Here is a 6,737-nt window from a genome sequence, read left to right as displayed (position 1 = left end):
GCTGGGAGCTCACATAAGAACATAAGAAATAGGAGCAGGAGTTGGCCATACGGCCCCGCAAGCCTGCTCCGCCATTCAATAAGCTCATGACTGATCTTCGACCTCAACTCCACTTTCCCGCCCGATCCCCATATCCCTCGATTCGCTAAGAGTCCAAAAATCTATCGATCTCAGCCTTGAATGTACTCAATGACTCAGCCTTCACAGCCCTTTGGGGCAGAGAATTCCAAAGGTTCAGTGCCCTCTGAGTGAAAAAATTCCTCCTCGTCTCAGCCTTAAATGGCTGACCCCTTATCCTGAGACTGTGACCCCTGGTTCTAGACTCTCCAGCCAGGGGAAACAACCTCTCAGCATCAACCCTGTCAATCCCCCTCAGAATCTTATGTGTTTCAATGAGATCACCTCTCATTCTTCTAAACTCCAGAGAGTATCGGCCCAATCTACTCAATCTTATTCTCTCCACATTCTCTCCATTGCAGTTACTCCCAAAACATCAGCTTAGAAGTACTTTTCCTTCTGGCAGCAATTTGCATGCAGGCACCAAACAAATGTCCACTGTAGTCAGGAAGTCTATGGTACCTCACACAGAATCACACAGAAACCCCACAGTGCAGATAGAGGCCATTTCGGCCCATCGAGCCTGCACCGACACATATCCCACCCGATCCCTGTAACCCCTACACCAACACATATCCCACCCTATCCCTGTAACCCCACATATTTAATCCCCCTAACACTAAGGGTCAACTTATCATAGCCAATCAACCTAACCTGCACATCTTTGGACTGTGGGAGGAAACCGGAGCACCCGGAGGAAACCCACGCAAACACAGGGAGAATGTGCAAACTCCACACAGACAGTCACCCGAGGCCGGATTTGAACCCGGGTCCCTGGCGCTGTGAGGCAACAGTGCTAACCACTATGCCACCGTGCTGCCCCTTGATAGACAGTGTTAGCCATGGCTGAGTTGATAGCACCCTTCGCCTCTGGTTGTGGGTTCAAGTCCCACTCCAGAGAATTGAGCACAAGAATCTAGGCTGACGCTCCCAGTGCAGTGCTGAGGGAGTGCTGCACTGTCAGAGGTGCCGTCTTTTGGATGAGATGTTAAGCTGAGGCCCCGTCTTCTCCCTCAGCTGGATGTAAAAGATCCCATGGCACTATCTCAAAGAAGAGCAGGGGAGTTTTCCCCAGTGTCCTGGCCAATATTTATCCCTCAATCAACATCACTAAAACAGATTCTGATGAAGGGTCCCAGACCTGAAACGTTAACTCTGTTTCTCTCTCCACAGATGCTGCCTGGCCTGCTGAGTATTTCTAGCATTTTCTGTTGTTATTTCAGATTTCCAGCATCCGCAGCATTTTGCTATTGTGTCACTAAAACAGATTATCTGGTCATTATCACATTGCTGTTTGTGGGAGCTTGCTGTGTGCAAATTGGCTGCCGCGTTTCCTACATTACAACAGTGACTACACTTCAAAAAGTACTTCATTGGATGTAAAGCGCTTTGGAATGTCCGGTGGTCGTGAAAGGCGCTATAGAAATGCAAGTCTGTCTTTGCTGCCATAAATCTCACACTTGTCTACCTCTCCCATTGTGATCCAACAATCCTTGTCCTTCTTTAGAACTCCCTTCATGGCCTTTGCTCCATTCTTCCTCTGCATACCTCCTTCAGCTCTGCCTGTCCCCTTTAGTCATCTAACTCTGACCATTGATTCATCCCAACCACTCCACCCCCACTATCAGTGGCACAGTCTTCAGCCCTTTGGCCCTACTCGGGCCTTCTAAACTCCTCTGTCTTGCTGTTTCTCTCCCCATCTTCAAAAGCCCATTCAAAAACATGTGCTTTTGACCATACTCTCTTGACTTTTGCACCACTGCTCAGTGTCTCTTTCTCCTCGAAGAAACTCCCTGAAACACTTACTGTGTTAAAGGCATGAGACAAGTACACATTCAGAGAACACCAGGTCCTCTGTGTTATGGGGCTGCCCCTGTCAAAGACAACCCTGTAGTGAATAAAGGCCTTTATATTGACGGAAGGGAGCAAAGAACCCCTCACCATTAAAAAGAAAAAGAAAGACTTGCATTTATATAGCACCTTTCACGATCTCAGGACTTCCCAAAGCACTTTACAGTGAATGAAATACTTTTGAAGTGAAGTCACTGTTGTAGCGTAGGAAACTTTAAGCAGAGGCATATGAGTAATGAGCACTGCAACCCATATTCCCTATTGCATCTTTAGCATTGTACCATCAATCCCTGTAGGGCTGTTGGAGGAGCAACAGGAAGAAGACCCACGCTTCCTCCTGCCTTTGACAGCACCTCATGGGACCCACAGAAATCTTTGCCCTTATTTACAGATCCCTCCATAGCCTTTCCCCATCCTACCTTTGCAACCTCCATCAGCCTTATAGCCCAGCCTGTGCCTTTTCGTCCTCCAACCCTGTGCATCTCATTCCCACTCCCCTCCCTCTGCTCCACCAAAGCCGTCAGCCATTTTGGCCCTACTGCCCTGGAACTGCTGGATGCTGTTGGAGTTTGCCCTCTTTATATAGGCTTTTGATAAGGTCCCGCATAAGAGACTAGCGTGCAAAGTTAAAGCACATGGGATTGGGGGGTAAGGCACTGACTTGGATAGAAAACTGGTTGGCAGACAGGAAGCAAAGAGTTGGAATAAACGGGTCTTTTTCCGAGTGGCAGGCAGTGACTAGTTGGGTACCGCAGGGATTGGTGCTAGGACCCCAGCTATTCACAATATATATGAATGATCTAGACAAAGGAACTAGATGTAATATCTCCAAGTTTGCAGACGACACAAAGCTGGGTGGGCGTGTGTGCTGTGAGGAGGATGCAGAGAAACTCCAGTATGATTTGGACAGGTTGGGCGATTGGGCAGATGCAGTATAATGTGGATAAATGTGAGGCTAAAAATAGGGATTAGGCAAAAAACTGCCTGTTAACTACCTGTTAACAGGCAATTAATTGGCAATAATCCCCTTCCCGCCTCGGGGAGGCGGCTCCCAGCACAGGTCGGGTCCCCGCCTCCTGGGACATTGGCACGGAGGCGGGTTGGGGGTGGGATGGGTTCCTGCCCCACCGATTCTGCAATTTTCCCACCACTCCCGCCTCCAAACCCACCTCCTCGGGGCTTGGAAATTCGAGCCCAAAGTGTCTGTGAAACTTCTTTTACTTAAAAATCAACAAGAGGTTACAAGTAAGTACCAAAATACAAACTGTTTACTTATTACAAGCAAGCATCTAAAATCATTGACTTTAAGCTCAGGTGATTATAAGCAACACCACATACGTGCTAACACCAGGTGAGAGGTCAACTCAATGATGACTAGACGTTGGACTTTAACCGGCGACTGACCAGGTCGCCCTCGACCGCAGCCACGAATGTCAGTCAGACCCCAATATCACAACATCACTTATACCCCAAAACTTGGCAACTCGCCCACAGCATTCGTGTCCCAAACTGTGTGATTAACGTTGTTTCTCTCTCTCTCTCTCCTTCTATCTGTTTCGACGCTGAGTTAACCAAGGCCAGACTTTCAAGGATTGGAGAGAGTCATTGTTTTTTTCACATCTGCAGGGTTGTTGACGCGTGGTTCTCACAGAATACCCAGCCTCTGACCTGCTCTTGTTGCCACAGTATTTATGTGGCTGGTCCAGTTAAGTTTCTGGTTAATGGTGACCCCCCCCAGGATGTTGATGGTGGGGGATTCGGCGATGGTAATGCCATTGAATGTCAAGGGGAGGTGGTTAGACTCTCGCTTGTTGGAGACTTGGGCACAAAAATCCAGGCTGACACTCCCAGTGCCGGTACTGAGGGAGTGCTGCACTGTCAGAGGTGCCGTCTTTCAGATGAGAGGTCCCCTGGCTCTGTGCTACGCTTGAAGGTGAAAAGCTTGGCGGGCCGTGGCTCAAAGATACAGAACAGTCTCTCGGACAAGGTGAAATAGGGACAGAGCCAATGTTCCCTCTAAGCTGCACAGCCACGCAGCCTTCTGCTGGTCCCGCACAGCCTGGGACCGGCTTTTTCAATGTATGCACGAAACTGTAAAGGGGCCGTGCACCCAAAAAAAAATTAGGGGGACTATTGGGCAGAACTATATCCCGGCAAGAATCAGTGCCTTCAGAAAAGGAGGAAGAAATGAAAAAAAATCACATAAGAAAAGCATAATTGCAGGCAATGAAATTATAGATAACCTTGACAACACAATGACTTTTTACTAAAAGTTCAGATACAATTACTTAATGCCTGATCCTCCTTCTCATCAATCTGCAGGAAGGAGCTATTAAACTGAACCCTGGAGAACTAATTACGAAGAATCAGCCATGCTGTTCCTGTTGAGCAAATTGTTCCCGTATATGATTTCCATTCATAATACATTTAAATTGATCTAATTACAGTCGCATCTCTCAGAATGGTAACTGCTAATATGCAAATGAAAAATTAAATTTCATACCGGATTAAGCACTTAGTCAACCCTTTTTATTGCACACTGTGCTATCCCTCATCTACTTTATTGGCTACCAAGGCCGTGCAAATCAGCCGTGATCTAATTGAATGGCGAAGCAGGCTCAAGGGGCTGAATTGCCTACTCCTGTTCCTAATGTTCCTGAACCTCTTCCTCCCACGCTCCAACTAAACCATCTTACACAGAGCAGCAGTGATACCCGCCCTGCTGTATGCCTCAGAGACATGGACCATGTGCAGCAGGCACCTCAAAGCACTGGAGAGGTACCACCAACGCTGCCTCCGCAAGATCCTGCAAATCCATTGGCAGGATAGGCGCACCAACGTCAGTGTTCTTGCTCAGGCCAACATCCCCAGCAGCGAAGCTTTGACCACGCTCAATCAGCTCCGATGGATGGGTCACATCGTCCGCATGCCCGATACAAGACTCCCAAAACAAGCGCTCTACTCGGAGCTCCGACACAGCAAGAGAGCCCCAGGTGGGCAGAGGAAACGCTTCAAGGGCACCCTCAAAGCCTCCTTGAAAAAGTGCAACATCCCCACCGACACCTGGGAATCCCTGGCCCAAGACCGCACAAAGTGGAGGAGGAGCATCCGGGAAGGTGCCAAACACCTCGAGTCTCTTCGTCGGGAGCAAGCGCAAACAGTGGAAGGAGCGCACGTCAACCCAAGAACCCCACCCACCCGTCCCTTCAATCACCGTCTGCCCCACCTGTGACAGAGACTGTAGGCCCCGCATTGGACTCAGTCACCTGAGAACTCATTTTTAATGTGGAAGCAAGTCATCCTCGGTTCCGAGGGACTGCCTAAGAAGGAGAAGAAGACACACTCTTCCTCCTCTTGCACACTCACTGGGTTCAAATCAAGACTTATTGCACCTGCATAGAATTATCCGAGCCAGAGTGATCTCCCGGACGAATTTCGATCGCTGAGGGGGTCAGAGAGGAATTTCCCAGGTTTTTTTCCCCTCCCTCCCCCCCCCCCCCCAAATTGGCCTGGGTTCGTAATCTGTCTTTTTTATGCCTCTCCCAGGAGATGACATGGTTTTGGGGTGGGGTGCAACGTTCCCTTTAAGCTGCGCAGCCAGCGCTCTGCAGCTCCCGTGCAGCCGGCTCGCTGGCTTTTAAATAGAAAATAAAATGCATGCGCGCAGCCCGTTATACAGCCCGTTATACAGGGCCCGCGCGGCCCCCCAAAAAATTACAGGGAACATTTGGCGGGGTGGAGTGCATACATTAGGATGCACAGGGTGTCGTGAATCTTATCATTGATTGGAGAAATGACTCATGAAATAACACTGGGCTGCCAGCTGGTGGCGCCGTCCAAGGAGTATAAAAACTCGGGCGTGGGCCCAGCTTGTTCAGGACGTTTCTGTAACCAGGAACTAGTGATGTAACTAGAATCTCATGGTTGTGAAACAGTTGATTAAAGCCTTATACTCAAACCAAGTGTTTAGTAGTCCTTTTACATCACAGGGTATTACAAGTGTGTGGGACAGGCTGGACGGACTCCGCGAAGCGTTCTTCTCCTGTCCATCATTGTCCGTCTATCCTGCTCACAGTTTTTCCCAAGATCTCATAACCAAGGAATTCCTCACTTCTCTCAGCACTTCTCTTCCTCCTACAGGCTTTCAATACCCACACGTGCTATCACTCAATCACTGTTTCTCGATTAAGCTCATCTGCAGGGCAATACTGGGGGAGTGCCGCACTGTCAGAGGCGCCACCACACCTTCAGGTGAAAACCAAGGCTCCGTCTGCCTGTTCGGGTGGTTCTAAAAGATCCCCCGGCACTCACTATTCAGATAAAAGCAGGATAGTCTCCTCATTATCCTGACCAATATTTATCCCTCAACCAACATCGCCAAAAAAAAATAGCTTTTCTGGCCATTTATCTCATCGCTGTTTTGTGGGACCTTGCTGTGCCTGACCACACAAACATAAAAAACGATCACTTTTGTATCTACCTATCTATCACATTAAAAAGAAAAAAGAAAGACTTGCATTTCTACAGCGCCTTTCACAACCTCAGGACGTCCCAAAGCGCTTTACAGCCAATGAAGGACTTTTTGAAATGCAGTCACTGTTGTAATGTGGGAAACGCTGCAGCCAATTTGTGCACAGCAAGCTCCCACAAACAGCAATGTGATAATGACCGGATAATCTGTTTTTAGTGATGTTAATTAAAGGATAAATATTGGCCCCAGGACACCGGGGATAACTTCCCCTGCTCTTCTTGAAATAGTGCCCATGGGA

The sequence above is a fragment of the Somniosus microcephalus genome, chromosome 32 (genome assembly GCF_052327205.1).
Source record: "Somniosus microcephalus isolate GS21.2 chromosome 32, FLI_Smic_1.0, whole genome shotgun sequence".
Taxonomy (NCBI): domain Eukaryota; kingdom Metazoa; phylum Chordata; class Chondrichthyes; order Squaliformes; family Somniosidae; genus Somniosus; species Somniosus microcephalus.
The sequence above is the reverse complement of the archived record's forward strand: the minus strand, read 5'-3'. Positions refer to the sequence as shown.